Source organism: Triturus cristatus, chromosome 1_2 (assembly GCF_964204655.1).
Source record: "Triturus cristatus chromosome 1_2, aTriCri1.1, whole genome shotgun sequence".
NCBI classification, from domain to species: Eukaryota; Metazoa; Chordata; class Amphibia; order Caudata; family Salamandridae; genus Triturus; species Triturus cristatus.
The window spans coordinates 443,842,422-443,863,722 of NC_140580.1; positions in this window are offsets into that span (position 1 = coordinate 443,842,422).

Below are 21,301 nucleotides of genomic sequence, written 5' to 3' on the forward strand. Positions count from 1 at the left end.
GCAATTGCCATTTTTAAAAGACAGAACTAACTTACAAAAGAATAAGGCAGCACAATGTGATGAAGTATAGTTGAAAATGCGTCACAACACATGTATGCCATATGATGCGGTAGCTATTTATTTTAAATTACCTTTCCAAAAGAGAATGTAATGAGGAAAGGGCAGGGGGGCTGCAAATATGGAGCAGGTAGAGTTAAAGGATTAAAAAATGAACCCAGCAAAGTGGCAACAGCATCAAGGGAAACAGATAACGCCATGCAGGAAACAATGAGTAAAGGGCTGTAGGGTAAGAGAGCAACAGAGGTGCTCGGTGGGGGGATATTTATAAAATAAAAATGGCAGATGGAGAGGTGTTGATTAAGCAACAGACAAGCCTGGGTGGGATGAGAGCAACAAAAACATATGAAGCCAGAAATTTGAGGGGGAACCACCAAACGGAGGAAAGAGCTAGAAAATGCTTGCATTCCTAAGAAATGTAGGCACTGGAAGGATACAAGTCATCGAATCGAAAGGATGGCAAAGAAACTATCCTATAGGAGAGGGACATTTACTATACACATATGAAAAACCTTTCAGCAAAACATGATTTAACTTGACACAATCACTGTGATTTAAACAGTGTGCAGTATTTACAAATAAAAGGATAGAGGTATTGACCGTAGGGAAGGCGCCCCTGGAAATATTCACTAATTAGTTCTTAAATGCTAGCATTTTAACAGTGCTAAAAGGGGGATAGAACCACCCACCTCTCCTTATTTCTGCGGCTTTGACTGCAACACAAACATTCAAAAGATTCCCTAGCACACGTAGATTGTTTATCACAACAGTAGTACAGTAAGTATTTTTCAAATATAAAATCTCGACGCAAAGTCAATAATGCACTTCTTCAGTCTTTAATTCTTTTCTTGCTCCTTCTTTAATGTAAGTTACTGTGACTGGTCCAAAGCCCAAATGCCAACACGTGTTTTGTCGCCTCTGTATATTTGAACATGCGACTTTTTCAAGGCTCAATAGGCTTCTTTCAGTAGCGTGTGGTGTTAAGTCCGACCCACACGATCCTCCAGCGTGGGTAAAATCCTAATGGGGGTATTCAATATCGTCTCTCTTTATCTAAATTCGTGTAGCCAACATCTTGTTCTATTGTTGTCTCGTCTGCAACCCCCCACATGCCGGCGTCCTCGAGTACGAGGTCAACTACTCACGCAACGCGCTCTTTTGAACTAAAAACATCGCAAACGGTAGTCATCACTGACAATGTGATATATAATCTACGTGTGCTAGGGAATCTTTTGAATGAGTGTGCAGTATTTCCCTACCAGTAATGCACAGGAGCCAGATACAAAGACAAAACAAATGCGCAGTGTACCATGTGATCACACATTAAACAATCAATACAGAAATGCCAATTTGTATATATACAAAAGAATTACAAAAAAAATTAAGAATAGGCAGCATACATCAATATTAATCATATTGCCACACTCTTCGATCAAATGGTTAGAGTACAGTCTGTTTGTTTTTATTTCAATGACGTTTTGACCCTGTTTTCCATTTTCAAGTTCCCCATTAGGATGGAATTACTAGGGGACACCTGAAACAATAAATGGGAATGGTGTAAGTGTGTGGGAGAGAGAACAATACACATGTGTTATATATGTGTAATTACTTTTCCTGTGTTGTCTCGTGCTTGCATGCACGAGATCGTTTCATTTACATGTTATTATACAAACTCTTGGTTCATGGCACGATCACAGTGTTCTAGAATAGAACATGTGATCGGTCCCATGAACCAAGAGGCGACAGTTGTTGGAGGTCTGCTGGAGCTGGAAGACGTGTATCCAGCGGTGCTTCCTTTCTACTACTTTTGGATTAAATCTTGTTTTGAATCTCTTCTTGACTCGTGGATTGACTTAACAAAACTGGCGACGATCCAAGGAAGCACCTTTCATCGAACCTACGATTTGGAATATTTTATTTATGTGCATTTCAATATTTTGCGTTTCGCGCATTTGTCAGCACATTCAAATATATATTTTCTTTTTCCTAAAGAATCATCTCGTTGGCAGTGACCCGCGCTTTATTTGCTACCCGCTGTTCTAATTTTCATTGGACTTTGTTTGGTAGTTCATCTTCGTCCTTGGAGCTTTACACATTATTTAAAAAAAAATATAAGGAAAGGAAGTCGGAGCTTGAGACGTAAATGAGCGGAGGTGATTGATCCTTTCAAGATGTGCTGAGGTGCGGAATCATCGAGAGTGCAAGCATTTTTGTTTTTAACGTGCGAAACACTTCTGGCCAGCACATGCATTATTATTATGTTTTGAACATAACCAACGTTTCACTCACCGATCACGCTCTGGAACCCTCATCGTCTTCGTCTCTCTTCCTCCACTGCGCTCCAGAATCTTCAACGTGAGCTCTTCGTTCTCCTTCCTGCGTTGACTACGCAACGAGGGTCATGACGTGTACGTCACTTCATCACCACGCCCAACGTTGCACGGACATCGGCAGCTTTTGATTCTCTACGGAGTTCATTTTTTTTTAAATTCGCTCATTTTGCTGTGGATTCTAAAGGATTCTTTCTTCAACTTCAAAGGGACGGTCTATTTGTATTTTTTTTTCCTCTTCCAGGTAAAACTGTTACACCGTCGTAAGGAACTTCAAACACATTCCGTTCTGGTTGGTTTGTGTTTGGGAACTATTTCAATCTTGTTTTGAATCTCTTCTTGACTCGTGGATTGACTTAACAACATGGTAGGTTGGCACAAGAAAATGTAACTCAAAAATTGTCTATGGAAGTTAATCCCAAAGTGAATGAGCCAATATCAAACTTGTTGAGCAAAGAAAAGTGATCAGTTTGACAAGAGCTCTAAAAATTTGGAATGTGGAGTGCGGTACACACTCACTGGGTGAAAAAGAGCAGAATTTGACTCACTACAGGATGCCACCTGCATTAAGGCATAGTTTAATGTAAGAATATTGTTAAGGATCTGTTATATGTTGTTAGACCTGGCATCCTTGGCATGGTTTTCTCCCTAATGTTTTGCCTTCAGATCTCCTGTTTTTACGGAGTTCGTTTTTGATGGCCTTAGGACTCTGCACACTTTCAGACTGCTAACCAGTGCTAAAGTGCTTGTGATCTCACCTTAAAACAAGTTAGATTGAATTATAACCAATTGGCATATTTAATTTACTTATAAGTCCTTAGTAAAATAACACTACCTGTGCCCAGGGCCTGTAAATTAAATGCTACTAGTAGGCTTGCAGCACAGATTGTGGCACTCACTTGTGTAGCACTTTAAACATGTCTAAGGCCAGCCGTTGCAGCCTGTGTGTGTGCAACTTTAAACTGCAATTTCAACTTGGCAAAGTGAACCGTTTACCAGGCCCAAGCATTACTTTTTAATACATATAAATCACCCATAGGGTAGGCCCTTGACAGCCCAGAGAGCAGGGTGCAATGTATTTAAAAAGTAGGACATGTACGTTTAAGTTGTACATGTTCTGGTAGTGAAAAACTCTTAAATTAGTTTTTTACGACTGCAAGGCCTACCTCTCTCGTAGGATATTATTGGAGTTACTTTATTACATGTTGTAAGTGTAATTTCCATATAGGAACAGGTAAACAGTTCATGTTTGTGTCTCTGGATTTGTAACGACAAATCCTAACTAATGGTGAAGTTGTATTTTAAATTATAATTTTGAAAATGCCTCTTTTAGAAAGTTGGCATTTTCCTGCCTTAACCATTTGGTGCCTTCAGCCTGTGTCTGGGTCAAATGACTGGGTGTAGTTGACAGTTGGGCTTTGTGTATTCCTCCTAGACAGCCACACACAATGGGGAGCTTAGGTGTGACTTGATGTGCCATCACTGGCAGGATGTGAGGGAGGAGCTGGACCCCGTCCCAATTACACTTGGATGGATAGGCTGTGTCCTGCCTACACACAAAGGGCTGCATACCCCTGTAGTTAGTCTTCAGCCAAGAGCAGGAAGGTAGCACACTTTTGCCCTTAAAAGGCATGCCTCTAGAACAGGGGTCCTCAAACTGTGGGGCGCAACCCCCATGGGGGCCGTGGAGCGATGCAAAGGGGGTCGCGCCTTCCCAGTCACACTTCTTCCCAGGCCCAAGGGCTTCAGCCCCCCTTCTTCCTCCGTCCTGTGTCTCAGCCCGGGCTGCTGCAGTACAACTCGAGCTGCTGTGGGCTGGGGGCAGTTTCTGAAGTCTTATCTCCGGCAAGTTTTTCACAGGTCTTTAAAGACCATTTGCATTTTTACATGCCTTTGTAAACTAGTTACAGAGGCTTCGTTTTTTTCCTGGTTCCAGTACCCCCTGGGTCCCCACTCGGCCTATTCCTTGCATTTGTATTTTACATTTACTGCTGTAGTGTAAGAATGCATTTAATGAAAAGGAATATAAAGTAGGGTTGCTAAAAGAAAAATGCCATGCCATGTTTTGTTTAAAGAGCCTGTGAAGATCTCCTCTTGACACTAAATAGACTTATAAATAAAAAAGAATGTATGCATTCGTTATTTGACTTTTCTGTCTTTGTTCTCTTTATCAGTATCATTGAGGCAGCCCTAGAACACAATTAAAAGTGCTATCTATTTATATTTGCTGTTCGAAGTATGCACAGATAAGTGCTGAAAATACAGCTTTAGGTGACTGCTTATTTTTGTACCGACTGGGCCATCAAAATAATCTGCTGGCAACCCTAACCATAGGACTGTAAGTTTGTTGCAGGATCAGCACATTATTTATTTCCTTCACCCTCGATCCCCGATTAATGCCGCAATAGTTTAACTTAGATCTTAAACTCTACGCCGCCTTCAATAACATGCTGAGTTACTTCATGGGTCTGGGAATGCACCCTGCATTCAGACAACTCATTCCTCATTTTTGCCCTCCACTTTCACGTTCACCCTGCACTCACAGCGATCACAATGCACTCACACTGATCACCATGCACTCACACCATTCACCCGCTCACCCTGTACTCACAGTGATCACTCTGCACTCACAATGCACTTGTGCTGTTCACCCTATACCTCACCCTGCAGTCACACAAGTACACTACTCATCCTGCACTCATGTGACACTTCACTCACCTGTTCCCCTCACTGCTCAATATGCAACTCACTCAAACAAGCCCATCAGTAATCATACATTCATTCATCCCATTCTGAACTTGCATCCACACGTAAATTCATATGCAACCTCACTCACCCGGCAGTCACTCCTCTTGCCCTACTCTCACACTGTTGCATCACTCAGCGTGCACTCACATGGGCACTCTTGTCACCCACACAGTGCAGAGGGTTAATGTGCCTGCTACAAAGAATATGTACCATGCAGATCACAGAAATGAGTGTGAGTAAACTATGAGTAGCGCTATAAAAAAATTAAATGTTTGTCAGAAAGGTGCTATAAAGAGATGAGGTGCATTGTTGGTGAGTGCAGGTTTAGAAATTTTTGTCAGGAGGGGGTCCTTACGCCTCAAAATGTTGACAGGGGGGTCTCGGCATCCAAAGGTTTGAAGACCTCTACTCTAGAAGCTTCTCCCCACTTCCAAAGTCACTAGTGAAGATAAACGCTGAACCTCATGCACCAACTCTTCAGGACTGCTGTGCTGCTTAAGTGACTGCCATCCAGCTGGAGTGTGACACTGCTGTGCTGACCTGCTGCCCTGTTGCCTAGGTGAGAAGGACTGGGACTGAATTTCTTGAATCCAGAGTGACTCCAGGGGCTAGTTGCCATCGCCTTCACAACCCCATCAGAACTACCACTGAGAAATGCATCCGCGACACAGTCCCTCACATCCCTCATAGATGGAAGACTTGACAACGACGCTGGACTCTGCATTGCAGCCTTGCAGCTCCTCGAAACTAAGCATCGCCCAGACTAGGACTGCATCCTCAATGCCAGACTTCACATAGGATCCTCAGCGACTGTAGGCCCTCACATCACAGCCTTCCCACATCTCGGAACTGAAGCATTGCTTCAGCTGCTCAACGCATCTTCGATGCACTCCTCACAAGGCTCCGCAACCCAGAATTTAAGTTACTTTGTTCAGCAAGCCTAACTGGGTCTTTGGAGCCGGCCCACGCAGTCTGCTTCAACTTGTGACTTTGTCCCGGTCCCATGCGACCAAATATCCACAGTTGGAGCTTTGTGCTTTTTGGCTCTATTTTCACTAAAATCTTTCATATTGCATATCTCCGCTTCTAGTGATTGGATTTTTGTCATTTTTGTCTTGAAGAAATGCCTATTGTTCTAGCTTGGTGTGGGGTCCTTTTTGTGAGGTGTTTTCACGTTTTTACTGTTTGAAGTGTTGCACAAATACTTTACACATTGCTTCTCAGTTAAGCCTGACTGCTCTGTGCCAGGCTACCAGTGGGCTGAACCCAGGTTAATTTAGCGTTGGCTTGTGCCTCACCCTGACAAGGATTGTGGTTATTGGTTGACCTCACACACCAGTCAACCAACAACCTAATTTCTCACAGATGTGAACTCCGCTCCATGGGATCTCAGTGGACGAAGGGAGCCATGAGAATGAATCACCATATAGATAAGTCTGAATAATAAAACTATATTACAGCAGACATTAGTAAGTATAATAGTGATATAGACACGACTCTTAACACACAGATAGAGAGGAGGAGGTCAAACCACTGCACGTCCTCCTGAGACAAACATCAACCATAAAAAAGTGTAGTAGCTGTAGAAAGAACATGAATGACTGTGATCCTAGATAGGAAATCAAGTCAAAGTACTATTTGGATGTTCCAGAATTACTGTCCAAGTACCTAGGGGAGGGAAGACCATTCTTATGGAAGAGGTAGTCTCACACACTTATTTGTGTCATGCTTCATCAGAGGCAACCTCTCCCCACCCTGGTCGGATAGTGCCACCAGGGCGGACTCGACCTCCTTTTGGACTCTGGCCAGGAGGGAGTTCTTAGATAAAAAGTAAAGAAGGATCCAGGTCAGTGAGTAACAAATACCTTGCAGTTCCCCATGGTAACACCTTTATTAATTGGGGACTACAGGCATATTTAAAAGCTGAGGTGAGATGGTATGTTGAAGAGAATGGCTCAAACGGTCTCTCTGTAGGCCAACATGTTTCTGCCCTATTATGGAGCCCTAATGGGTCTGGGACATTCTTCAGGGCCAATGATCTCTAAATACCTTATGGGGGTCACGTTGCTGAGTTTGTTTTGCACTAAAAAACAAAAGATAAACCTAGGTGGGCCCTAACTGAGTTGAGGTGAAGGTCGATTAACCTATTGTGAGAAATTACAAAAACTAAGGAACATTTGTTATGAACTCCGCTGCAATAGTCACACTTTAATGTGATTAAAGTAACGTGGGCATTCAGGTGACAATGCACGGCATGCCACTGCAAATTTAACATACATGATATGTGAGAAATGTACATACAAGGACAACACACATGCGATGTGAACAGCATAAACCTGTTGTCACTATCAAAGAAAGTACCACATGAATACTTCTTATCTAATTAGATGCTGGAGATTATCCCTTACCCTAGATTTTAGGGTATAACGGTTTCCTGGTCATGGAGGGGGACAATGTCCTTTATAGTCACACACTGGTAAGAGAGGAGAAGACGGTGATAAAAGATGTGGTGTAACCTTTAAAGATGTAATAGCCAACAGGGTTCTCTGGGACATATGAATAGATTTTAGGTGCAAACCCAAGTATGGTCTGCGCCATAGTCTTCTCGTGGCCACAGATGCATGTACAGTGAAGGGTTTTCTTCGAAGAATATTCCGTACTGGAAGTCACTCATATATGTTTTTTAGCCTTCTACAAATATGTGTATGTTATGATGTTGTAACCTCTCCATACTCTCCACACCAGCATTGTAATCTTCTCCAACATGGCCCACCTTGGGGGATTTTTTTACACATAAGCATATTCACCGTAAATTAAAACATCAAGTAGTATCACTATCTCCTCGTGATTAACTCAAGAGCAGCAATTGCTTCCAGAAGGGAACTCAGACTCACAGAGTTCCTAATGTGGCATCGTTCATGATTTCAAAAGTATCACAAACAACGTGTTTTTTTATGAGGGGCAGACGTAGCCGCTGTCGGCGTTTCATTCATGCCACACATATGCATTTCTCTCTATTGGGTCAATGTGCCACTTGCACTTAGGCAGGGTCCTTGTAGCCAAGTCCCAATCTTAAAAGGATAATAGGAGCACTCAGCAACATGTGTTTATAATGGAGTGGAATGCCTCCTATTCATCTTTGTCACCCACTCAATATAATGGTGAGGCCCACCAAATGTCCTATAGTTTGCAGGTGATAACCCCATCTCATTAACATCAGCTCATGCACGCCATCACAGGGATCTCTCACGATCACTTACTACTGCAAAAGGTACATAATTCCTTGCGACCTAGTAGAGCCTGCTCCTTGCCACAGGTACGCACAGTGGAGTGGCCGCTCTGCTTATGAAGATGGGACACTTCCAGATTCGAACTTCCCGGCATAGCGCGTGATGCCAAATAAACAACAAAAGAGTGCAGCCAACAAAAGAAGAGCCAGCAAGAGAAGTCACTCTTAGCGCATGATAAGTCATGTGTTGAGATTCATCAAAGGGAAAAAGGTGACTGGGAATTGTAGTCCTTACCAATCACCTTAGATTATTACAAGGGATATAGACATATTTGTAACTCATTAAAGTTCTTGCGTTTACACAGGTAAGGGCCTTAAGTTTATTCTTAGATAGTAATGAATCAGGGAAGAGTTAGAATTTTTACTTAGTGTCTAGTGAAATAATTATGATCCCCGAGCACTTCCAGATTCTGACTTTCAGGTTTAGCGCATGATGCATTACGTGTTGAGAATCATCTGGTGCCCCGCAGAGCACAAGGTTACTGGTAAATGCAGTCCTTACCATTCTCCTTTTTTTATGAGGAATGTATACATACCTGTTACACGTGTCTAACTTTCATTGTGGCGCCAGTGAGAGCCTAAGTTTGTTTTCAGATAGCAGAAAATTTGGAAAGAAAATATATATTTTCTTAGTGCCCATTGAAAGAGTTTGACATTTCGACTCATATTTCATTTACACCTTGTTTTCTTGAGTTTCCAAAGTTTCAAAAATTAGAAGCTTTAACTCGTCATCCTCAGTTTGTGCAACAAGATGTCTCTGTGTACATCTAGCACTATAGAAGTGTCATGGATAAGGGACCTAGGAAAGGGACATCAAAGTGTAATAGAGTCCAGGTAGGTAGAAAAGAAAATTACAAAGTGGGGTGCCTAAAGATTGCTATGGTTGACACATGCAGGAGTTTCTTTACCATTGATCAAATTCCATTTTGGGCAAAGAGTGATACAAGCTTGGACATGATTGTATGATAATCTAACTAGTTTAGCAGTTCAAATGTTAATTCTTGTTCAGTCTCAAAGTCTGAAGAAGGCAAATTCTATGGTTTCTCTTTTATGCTATCCATTTTAATGCAGGTGTTGGGGCATTCAGTTGACAAATTGTTGTGGTGATTCTAGGGATTATACAGTAATTTACCCCAGGAATATTGTCATTCAACCCATAGAGCTCTGTCTGCAGTCTGAAAGTCATCTCTGCTCAAAGACCAAGAAGGGTTTTGTCATGTCTGCACGTGTTTTCTTTAGTTTCTTAAGCACCAACCACTCCATCTCATCCACCCTGTGTTCTCTTTCTATATAGTGTCTTGTCAATTTTGTTACATCACGTTTGCACCTGATAGTACTCCGGCTTGGTGATGAGAGTGTGTACGCATCTGGTGGTCACTCCTTTGTGCACTAGGTTACAGGGACAATTTATAATGTAGACCGCATCCTTAGACTAACAATTTGTCAGACTCTTTAGTCTTCAAAGGGTCTTTAACCCCAAATCCAACTCTTTTGTCCTTTATGTGAGAACACACACACTGCAGTTTCTAAATGGTCAGTGGCCCACCGGGGGTAGTAAATTCCAGACGGTAGTCTGATTCACCTGGGTGTCAGCTTTTCTAGGGCATGTGTGTACCAGTATATCTTTGATGTTTCTATTTCTTTTAAAGGAGTGCATGGGTTTGTTTGGATTCAGCCTGCCTGACTGTAAAATGCTCCAATTCTTGTTGACAATTTAACCTTATTTGATAGGAGGCTGTAAGTGGTTACACACATCAGTCTGTCACTCTCCTCTTTTGTTTGGTATGTCACCAGTAACTGGTCCCTGTGGTTGTTCAACGCCCTTCCTTTTCTTTGCTCTTATGATGATGTGGGTAGTTCTTCTCACTCAGTTTTTCAGAGTAATTTTGCATGTGATTTGTTATCTGCTATTTCAGAGCAGTTGCGTCTCAGGCATGAAAAATGCCCCGCTGGTAGATTTTCACATAGTGAGAGTGGATGGAAACTTTCGAAACAACGAAGGTTGTTTCAGTCTGTCGGCTTAAAATAGGCCTCAGTCTTAAGTAACCCATTTTTCTCCTTAATCAAGAGATCCAGGAAAGGCAATTAATTCCCTCCTATGCAGGGTGTAAAGCACTAAAAGGGGTTAATTGCATTTAGCCACATCCTGAATTCACAGGCTTCTTCCTTAGTGCCAGTCCAAATTAGTAGTATGTTGTCTATGCAATGTTTCATCATATGTATCTAAAAGGATTGAGATGGTGTAGGACATACTCAGATTCAAATGAATGGACATAGAGGCAAGCTAGACATGGAGTGAATTTGATCCCCATGGAAGTTCCATATAGTCGGAGAAAATATTCTCCCTCAAATTCAAAGTATCATGTTAATGCAAGGTGAGCCAGGTTAAGCTCATGTGGGGTAATATACTCCCATTCTTTTTCACTCAAGATTTTGTCTACAATTTCCAGGGTGGCCTTTTTGTGGAATGTTAGTATATAGGGACTCCACATCCAAACTAATCAATAGCTCATTCTTGTTGTCAAATGGCAGATCTTTTAACAAATTGAGTACATCTTTTGTGTCTTGTAGGAATGTGGGCATCTTTCTCACCAAGGGGCGGAAAAAATTGTCACAAAATTGTGACAAAGGTTCCAAGGTAGACCTAATCCCTGAGAATATAGGTCTTCCAGGAGGGGGATATTTGTTTTTATGAACCTTTGAAAGAGTGTCAAAATAAGGTACCTTGGGATGTCTCTGGATCAAGAAATGTGCTTCATATTTTGTAATCCACCCATTGTCCAGACCTTTCGATACTGTAAAGGCCACTTCTTCTTGTATTTCAGAGGTAGGTTCTTTGGTCAGACGTTTGTAATTTTGAGTGTCATCAAACAGTTTGAGGTATTCTTCTCTGTGCATGGCTTTCGGAAGGATCACTATCGCCCCGCCCTTATCGGTGGCTTTGATCACAATAGATTTTACAACTGCTACTGCATATCTCTACTTTACTGGTATTACAGAAGTGGTTATGCTGACCCATCCCCAGATTATCAGTCTTTCTGTTCACAGCTTTCTCAAAGGCCAGTACTTCCAGCGGAATTTCAAAAGAGGGAGGAGTAAAGGTGCACTTAGGACATAGTCCAATGTTCACTTCTTGTTCAGACTGTGGTTTGTTCTGGAAGAAGACTCTCAATCATATTTTTCAAAGGAACTCAGCTGTCTCTAACTTGAGTTGGAACATGTCATCTTTGGGAGTGGGTCCTTATCCAAGGCCTTTGTTCAGAACTATTCTCTCTGTCTTGTTCAGTGCACGATCACTGTAGTTGATCACAATGTCTTCTGGCGATTCAGATTCTGCTGGTACTTGGAGTTGCGTCAGCTGATGTTAGGGGTTCTTGTTGAGTATCCTTGTTTTGCCAGGATACCCCTTTCTATTTATTATTGGTATAGAACCATGGTATGTTCTGTGTTGGAAATAAGGTGGGGACACCATAATTGGGAGGGACCCCATAGTTGGGTGCCAAACCCCAGGCATTCTCATTCTGGGGTGGGGGTGGACCAGCAGGATTCTGTGATGTTAAAAACCCACATTGGTTCCATCTCCTCCCTCTCCTTTGCCGTCCTTCTCCATTGTAGTCCCTATCTGAATACGGAGGAGGTACTACTCCTTGAGGAAGCATCCACATTGAAGGAGGATTTGGGGACATAATCACCCTTGGAGTAGTTGTCCAGTAGCTTTTTATCTCAGAACTCTCTCCTGGCCAGAGTCCAACAGGAGGTTGAGTCCGCCCTGGTGGCACGTTCCTACCAGAGTGGGAAGAGGTTGCCGATGATGAAGCATGACATAAATATGTGTGGGAGGCTTCCTCTTCCATAAGAATGGTTTTCCCTCAACTAGACATATTCTTTAACGTCCAAATAGGGCTTTGACGTGGTTTGCTATTTATGATCAAAGTCATTCATGTTCTTTCTACAACTACCACACCTTTTTGAGGTTGATAAATGTATACAACGTCATGTGCAGGTAATAAAAGAAAGTACTTCAAAGACTGATGTTACAATCAGGGCGTCTGGTACTTGTGAAAGATAGGGAATTGGGCTTTTGTGTAATGTAATGATCACAGCTTTGAGGGGCTAATCTTAAATGAAACAGCACTTGTCCATCTGTTAAGGTGGCAGAGGTTTCTCCTCCACCACACTGGAAGAGCTACATCCCACCACAGTAAAAGATCTCAGAAGGCCCTGTGGAGATCACTGTACATTCATAGGAGCTGCGGTCACAATGGCTGCTCTGATGGCACTGAAAGTTTGGTGAGCAGCCTCCATATTTCAGGCGGCTGTTCACCAGACTTTTTTTCCCAAACTCGAAGTTTGTTTGTGAAAAACAAAACATAAATGAGCCTGACACCCCTTGAGTTTTCTCCTAAGGTGTGGGGGTAATTTTTCAGTTTTTGTCTGTTTGGGACCGCCAACCAGGATCACAAACAGAAAAAAAATACTTCAGACCATCCACTCAAGTGTGGCCGGAACTTTATCAGGACATTGGTGTACAAGGTCGACAGAGACTAAAAATAGGCCCAGGCACCAAAATAAAAGTTGCTCACATTAGCGAAGTATATAGTTAAAAAAGTGGAAATATATAGGAAATAGTTAAAAAAAGTGGAAATATATAGGAAATAAACAGTAAAAAACAAACTACCTGGCCATAAAACTGGCCCAAAACTGCTAAAAAAACAACCAACACACTGATCAATCAGGCACTGCCTGATTACCTTCTAAGCCAGTACTACCATGTCGATGTAGAGTTTTGAACAGCAGAGTCAGTCGGGGCACCCCACTGGAAACATGTAGACCGCTTGTCCCTAGGGTGGGTAGACCATCAGTTTGGCAGACATGGTTCTCTCCCATGTTTATGAGCACCCTGTCTACAAAACTTTAAATCAGGTCCACCATCTCCCTGTGCATAAAAAGTGAAAAATATGTAACATAGTCTGGATCTGTTGCAAAGTGCTATAATGCCCTCAGGCAAGGATCTCGCTATAAAAAACTGCAAGAAATAAAAAAGCACTTCCTTCAAAGATACCCAGAGGCACAATACTTTTGTAGAAGGGATTGCTGTGTGACGTATGCTTTCAGTAGGCATTTCAAACATGGATGATATTAGAAAAGTCTATCCCAGCAGATCTCTGAACCATTTCTCTGTAACCTATGCCTGTTCAGGACCATAAACTTTAAACAAGATATCTCATAAAGTACAACCTACTGCAGTATCCAGCTAAGTGGACTATGAACATAAGAAACCCCATAAGTGGACCTACAGAGTTGTTCAAAACTCCCGACGTACTGAAAACCATAAACTGTACACCTGTCTCTCACACTTCCTCATCCATCACACTACTAAGTGCTGCGTTTCATAACACGATAACCGCACCTTGGTAGTCATAACGCCCGGGTGGAAACACTTTCCACAAAGACCAGCCACGGCCCGTGCAAGTAAGAGCAGTGGGGCCGGGTTGGGGGGGATTTAATAGATGACCACGAGAGAAAATTAAATAAATAAATAAGTTTCCCTCGTCGTCATCTGTCGAAACCCCCCCAGCCGGCCCCACCGCTCTTACCTGAATGGGCCGCGGCTGACAAAGACAACACACTTCCAACTACACACCTTACACAGTGTGACATGCTACCCAAGTAAGCAAGCGCTTCAACACCCCACATAGCGAGATGTACATTTTGCAATACAATATAATACTTCTCCGTGTGGCAAAAAGAACAATTGGGATTTGGAGGCATCTGTTAGCCAGGGTCTACATTTTAGGTGTGTGCAGATGGACTTTTCAAGAACCAAGTTAATTTTATATTTAACTGGGTTTTCAAACACCTTCGAGGAGGTGTTCTTGTGTCCTGCTGCTGTGCATGGTTAGGCAGCGACACATTCTGTGTGTATAAGGTGGCTTTTGCTCGCCATTCAGGCAGCTTCTTTGGGGTTGTGGAAGTGTAGCACTGGGGCACTCGATATTCACCCTGAAAGCCAAAGGCACACCACATTAAAAGGTTAACTGTAGTTTTGCTGTTTTTTATCTTTGCAATTTCAATTGACTGTTCGCAATTACTGACAACACGTGAGATAAAACATTCTCCCAACAGAGCGGACCAGCAGCAATTAGGTTGATTTACTCTGGACCATGTTCAGTTCAGAGCTTAGGGCAAAGAGAGGAGAGGTTTACACTTTTTTTTCACTGTAAAGTAATAAATTCACTACATTGCTACGAACTTCGGGAAAAGTAGCTGGTAACCAGAAGTATAGAGGGAGAAGAAAAAAACCTTGTTTAGTTTTCCACTCTGTTGGAAAACAATGGAGGGTGTGAAAGTTCTTCGGAAGGTGATCAGAGGAAAAGTTCATCCGCATCTATCATGGCCGGTGTCTCTGCGCCCGGCTGGGATAGGGGGACGGGACATAAAGGTGTCAGCACTAGGCCCGCTTCTGTAAATCACCGTGTGCTAGGGAGGTGTAATGACGATTTAGGATGACTGCCTCCAGAACGGCATCTTTTTTTGGTGGCCTTTAAGGATAGTTCCCTTTTTTTACGGCCTCATTTTCAGGACCACGTATTGTGCCCCGGTCTTCCCTTGTTGGTTTTCAATGAGTGATGGCTACTCAGGTTAACAAAAGTGTATAGTGGCTTAAGGGCTGACGTTAGAAACGAGGTGTTTTACAGTCTGGAATCCACTTTATTCGTATTTTCTCGGGGCAATGGCTTACTTGCCCTCTGTGTCACTTTTTCTCTGTCCACCTGCCACATGATAATCTACGCATTTTAATATAGACGGCAGACAAAAAGTCCGCTTCTTTAAAATGGAATTTTTTTCTAAGTTCGCGCGTTGTTTTAGTTTGTTTTGTTTAAAAACTATATTTAAGGGATCGGTGGTTTGGTTCACCAACATACCTCACCCAGGAAACAGGCTCTAATATTAGTTTACAATCGGACTTTTGTCTATCCAAGGTAGAGGGCATTATGTTAGCTGACGTATTTTGATATATCCCACACGGTAAGTAGCGGTCCACTGAAAGTTGTTTAAATTATTTAATAAAATAAACAACTAAATATTTCAAAATGTAAGAATTGTAACATCTAAACGTTTTTCAAGTTGTTGAGGTTAATTCACAAAAAATAGCCACACAGAAGGAAAGGAGATTTCCACTTACACTTTATGAAATGTCCACGTTTTTGAATTGCACATAAATATGTAGCCAAATTATATATATATTCCGTGTACGTCTAATCTTAAAGCAGTTGATTCTTTCAGCTGGTGGAAAGTCAACTGGTTTACAATTGTATTTAATATGAAAACCCATCTATATAATTTGGGGTTTATTTACAAGCCCCCTGCACCGCCTGTACGTCACTTTTTCCCATGTTAAAAGTGACGCACCAGTGGCGTAACGGGCTTGTAAATAAGCCATTTTGGGGAATATTCACAAGGAAGTGGCGGAGAGAGGCGTTAGCCTTCTTGGCTTAACGCCTCTCTCCGCCACTTCGGAAACGCAAAGCTGCACCATATTCACAAGGATATGGTGAAGCCTTGCGGTTCCCCCTGCAATGGCGCAAAGTTGAACAACTTAGCGCCAACGCAGGCACCCTTGCACCAGAGTGCAAGGGTGTCTGTGTGCAGGGGAGGATTGTGTATGTGTAGGAAGGTGTCCCTTAGTGCACATAAACCATCCTGAATGCAATTCTCTCAGAATGACAGAATGGCATTTTTAAAAAATGTTTGTTTATGTACAGGAAGTAACACCTTCCTGTACATACACAAACCATGGCAATTTGCTTTTTCCATGTGTGCTGCACAATGCAGCACACATGGAAAAAGCAAAAACATGTTGGCGCTGCCTCTTATTTACGCTGCCCTTGTGAATAGGGGGCAGCATCAAAATCAATGGGTGTTGCGGTGGAACGCCCACCGCAACACCCACTGCACGCCCCTTTCATGCTAAGTACAGCGATAAAGGGTGCCTTATTCACAAGGCAGCGTTAAGCCGTGTTAAGTGGCTTAACACTGCCTTGTGAAAAAGGCGAGGCCCATATCGCCATCACAACGTCACTGAAGGTGGCGTTGTGGTGGCGATAGGGACTTGTAAATATGCCCCTTTGCCATTTTTCTCTCCACAGTAAAACAAATGTTCTTCCCTTGAAAAACCTCCTGAATACACTGCTTTGAAATACAAGGGTGTTTAGTTGTCCTTCCAACCCTGTTCCCCCCGTATGCCAGCCTTTGCTATCAGTATCTTTCTGTGTGTAAGTTGGACATTGAAACCATTGTCAAGTTTTGTGAAAACCAACGAAGTTACACCTTTGTGGACATTCACTTTTGTTCCAATGGCCACCTACACCCCCCTCCATGTGAACACCGATGTTTCCACCCCAACTCCACTGCTGGGAATCTGCCATACTGGTGGATTTATTTTCCATTGTACTAACTTTAGCTTATGTATGTAAATGTCTAAATATTCTGAATATTAGAGTGTGTGTTTATAAATGACTTTCTGACATATCTAACTTCTCTTTAGGTGCCCTGAAAAGTCTATGATTTAGGCCTAAGCAAACAGGGTTAGCATATCAAATCAAACTGCAGTATGTTTTAGGTATGTTGCTAATCCCACAGGGGCTTCGCTAAATGACAATTAGACAGTAATGGTCTTGCTTGCAAGTAAGTCCTCTGAGGGCAGATACACAGACCGGTGATAGAGTGGTGTCTACTTGTATCAATCAGTCCATTATCCCCCAAGATCTTTTAACTGCTTTTAACTACCCTAAAGTGAGGATGCGTGGGTTGCAGTGTGTGATTCCTGTGCAGCCATCTTGTTTTCATCTTGATCCAGCATTGGTGGGGAAAAGGGTCTAATGCTCCGTGGCCTTGCACTCTATATTCTGCTGACCAGGCAGCTCCAGGCATCATTTCTCCTGGTCCACCTCCTGCTGCCTATTCTGGGCAAGCGGAAACTTGTAGTCTGATCCACTGGTGTGTCTGCTGCTTCTTAGTTAGAGAATTTAGAAATGGAAAAAGTGCGGTAGGAAGAATTTTATTAAAAACCACAAAGTATTACTATTTTGACCAGATCACCACATTTGGTATCCCTTCACCTCCACTACTGATTCCTCAGTCTAAATGTTTTATAGATTGATCAACAGGTAAAAACGTTACTAGTGGCAATCAGCTTTGAAGAATGCTGACAAAGTTCATGTTGCTTTCTGCTTTACAAAAGAGCAAAACCCTCTGGACAGATTTACAATTGGCAACAGACTAGAGGTCCATCAGAATAGACTCATTTTGTTATTTAGTGTAATCACTATGCTTTTAAGATAGTAAAGACATGGAAATGCTGATTTAGCAAGAATGATGCACACATTTTGGCCCTCAAAATACATTAGAATTTGATAGAAGACATAACCTCCAGTTTGCAAACTCACCAGGCTGGATCATGAACCAAGCAAACTTGTACTGCGTTGACAAGACGCAATTTCATTTTCCTCTCCATACACCATTAGGCTATTCTTAAAACAGAAGCTTCTGACTGCAAACAATTCCTTGAAAAATGTTTTGGCAAAGCCATGTCCATTCAAGTAGGAAAAGGGAATTAAGGCTCAATCCAGAGGTGTGTAAAATATCTTTATTCACCAAGAAACAAAATCAAAATATTGCCAGGTTCACAAGCTTGGGTTCTAAGTTTATGAATAGCAGTGGATGACTTTTAGGTAACAAAAAATGATTTAATAAAGATCTGAATCGAATCACACTTGATTTACAAATTGGAAGGCAATTGTTCACAAATCAGAATATGACCACATTAGATTTACAATCTAACGGCCTCCTACAATGATCATGATCAGTTGCTGTTCACAAACCTCTAGACCTCATTTATAAATTACTAGGAAAAGTAGAAAAAAATTGCAAAACTGCACAAATTAAATGAAAAACATTACCTTAAAGGACGTTAAATTTAAGGCACAAAAAAGAAATACCTGGAAATTGGGCGGTTATGGCTTTATGTACCACTGGAACCATAATGTACCCATGGTCTAAATCAAACAGGAAGAAGCATTGATTTGTGGTGCTTTAGGGTGGAGCTGCTAACGACAACAACCATAACTGGAAAGTTAAGGTGGTTTTGAATATATATATATATAAATATACCGAGGATAGTGTTGTGAAGTGTACTGTTGTACAGTTTAGTGTCGTAGAGTGAAGTGGAGTAGAGTGGAATGAGGGACACTGGAGTGGCATGGAAGGGAGTGGCCTAGAGTGGAGTGGCGCAGAGCGAAGTGGGATACTGTACAGTGATGTACATTGGCGTGGCATGCAGTGGAGTGGCATGGAGTGGAGTGGTATATGATGGGATAGCATAAAGTGGAGTCTGGTACAGTGGAGTTGCGTACAGTGGAACAGTGTAGAGTGTAGTGGTGTACAATGGAGTGCCATAGACTGGAGTGTCATATAGTGTATACAGTGGAATAGCGGATACTGGAATGGCGAACAGTGCAGTGTTGCACAGTGGAGTGTGGAAGAGTGAAGTGGCATAAGTTGGAATGACATAGAGAGGAGTAGCGTAGAGTAGTGTTGTACAGGTGGAATAGTGTAGACTGTGGAAGTGTAAAGTGTAGTGGCATACAGTGGAGTGGCATTTATTGGAGTGGTATACATTGTCATGTTGTACAGTGTAATAGCATACAATGGAGTCTGGTAGAGTGGAGTGGCGAATACTGCAGTTGACTACAGTGGAGTGGTGTAGAGTGGAGTGGCATACTGTGGAATAGCGTAGAGTGCAGTGGTGTACACTGAAGTGGTGCAGAGTGCACAGTGGAATGGCATAGAGTAGAATAGCATAGGGTGTAGTGTCATAGAGTGGGGTTCTGTACAGTGGAATAGCATACAGTGAAGTAGCGTATAGTGGAGGGGCATACAGTGAAGTGGCATAGACTGGAGTGTCATAGAATAGAGTGATGTTCAATATATGCGCGTACAGTAGAGTGGTGGAAAGGAGTGGCCTAGAGTGGAGTTGCATGGGGTGGTGTGGAGTGGCATATAGTAGATTAGCGCACAGTGTAGTGACATGTAGTGGAGTGATGTAAGGTGGAGTATCGTAGAGTGGAGTGTGTTAATTACAACAGATGTAGCGTGAAAGTGTGTGAATGGATGTACATGCTATGCAGCAGCAATATAGATTATGGTGGGTAAATGTACATTTTTGGTAGTATGTTTAAATAGTGTAAGTAGTGTTAAACTTATCAGTATGAAAAAACGTAATTATATATTGTGCTGCAGTATATGTTATGCTATGTTATGTTCAGTTTTGTTAAAGTAACTTTTAGAGCACCCGATTACCCATGTGAGTGGCTAATGACTGTGTTTAGCAAAGGTAAAAGGCAGCCATGTCGTTTTTATTACAGTTTTGCTGCATTCTGTGGTCTGCATTTCGCTGCGTTCTGGGCTAGTGTCTTATATTTCGGTAAGTATTAGGTTTTATTATTTTTCACTACCTATTACCAATTTATGTAAGCGGTACTAGGTAGAGATTTTTATTTATACATTTCTATATATTTTTATAGCAGTCTAGAGAGAACTGCACAATTATTTAAGTATGGTGGTAATTTGTAATTAACACGCTACTCTGTAGATGTTTTTGTGTGTATTTAAATATGTTAAAAATAGAAAATATACTATCTCTGTAAAATATAGTGTATTACAGTATATTTCTAATTATTTAACTTTTTGGGGGGGGGGTAAGATACTCCATATTTTGTTGTTTAAATATATAGAAACTTATAAATATTTGTCCCTACCTATAACCACGTACTCATTCAAAAGATCGTTATGTTGGCACAGTGGCCATAAAAGCACATAAAGCAGATAAAACTGTAAAAAGATAATATAAAACATTAAAAACATAAAACAAAATGAGACGTTTCATCATTCTGCAACAGTTACAGTCGGTAAAAACAAACACAGCCATTCATATATTGTTGACATTAGACAATAGGTAAAATTCATTCCTCAAGCACGGGGATTCTTTGCATCATACCAGGATATCTTGTCTCATATGACTTTTTTGTAAAACATTTTTATTGGCATTTATAAACAGTAATACACGCAGGCATAGGCGGTATCGCCATTGTCACAGAGACATACATATCAGGAGCACCAAGTCACAGCCCTTTCGGTCTCGCAGTCTCGTGGGCCCTCAGGCCGTTCGCCTCTACCCTGGGTGGGGCTGCAGGTGTGTGTCTGGGACCAGCCTCTGGGTATGCCCTACTGGAGTGCGCAGTGATCGCCTCGCCGCAGGGGTGCCGTGCAATGTGATTGAACCCCTGTGAGGGGTGTCGCAGAGGTTATAGGAATGCAGCCATTGAATAACCATGAACTAACTGGGGGCAGAGAACCAGGGAATGGGGGTGCACTATGTCGCCTATCAGGAATACTTGTAGCTATGCGCTCGAGAGCTGGACCTTCGTGTGGGAGAAGGTCGGGGCGGTCGTGGAATCTTGTCTCATATGACTTATGGGTTGTACTCTACAGCAATTTAAAATAGCTCTACATTTACATCATAGTGTAGTATCAGTTCCAGTCAGAAGACAGTTGCATCAGTCGATAGCCAGATCCCCACCAGCATTGTTAATGGCTATAGCGCTCATTTTTTGCCTTGTTCTGCAAACTCCCATTAAATACTGGTTAAGTGCAAAAACTAACAATTTGGTAGTGTCAAATCTTAGCATCCGAAAGCCTCTTTATATTCCCTTTTTCCCAGGTTCTGGCAGAGTGGTATTACCCAATGCCACCTATAGCACTTATATATTGGGTAAAAAACAACATGCTCAGCAGTTTAATTGGCGGTGCCACACTA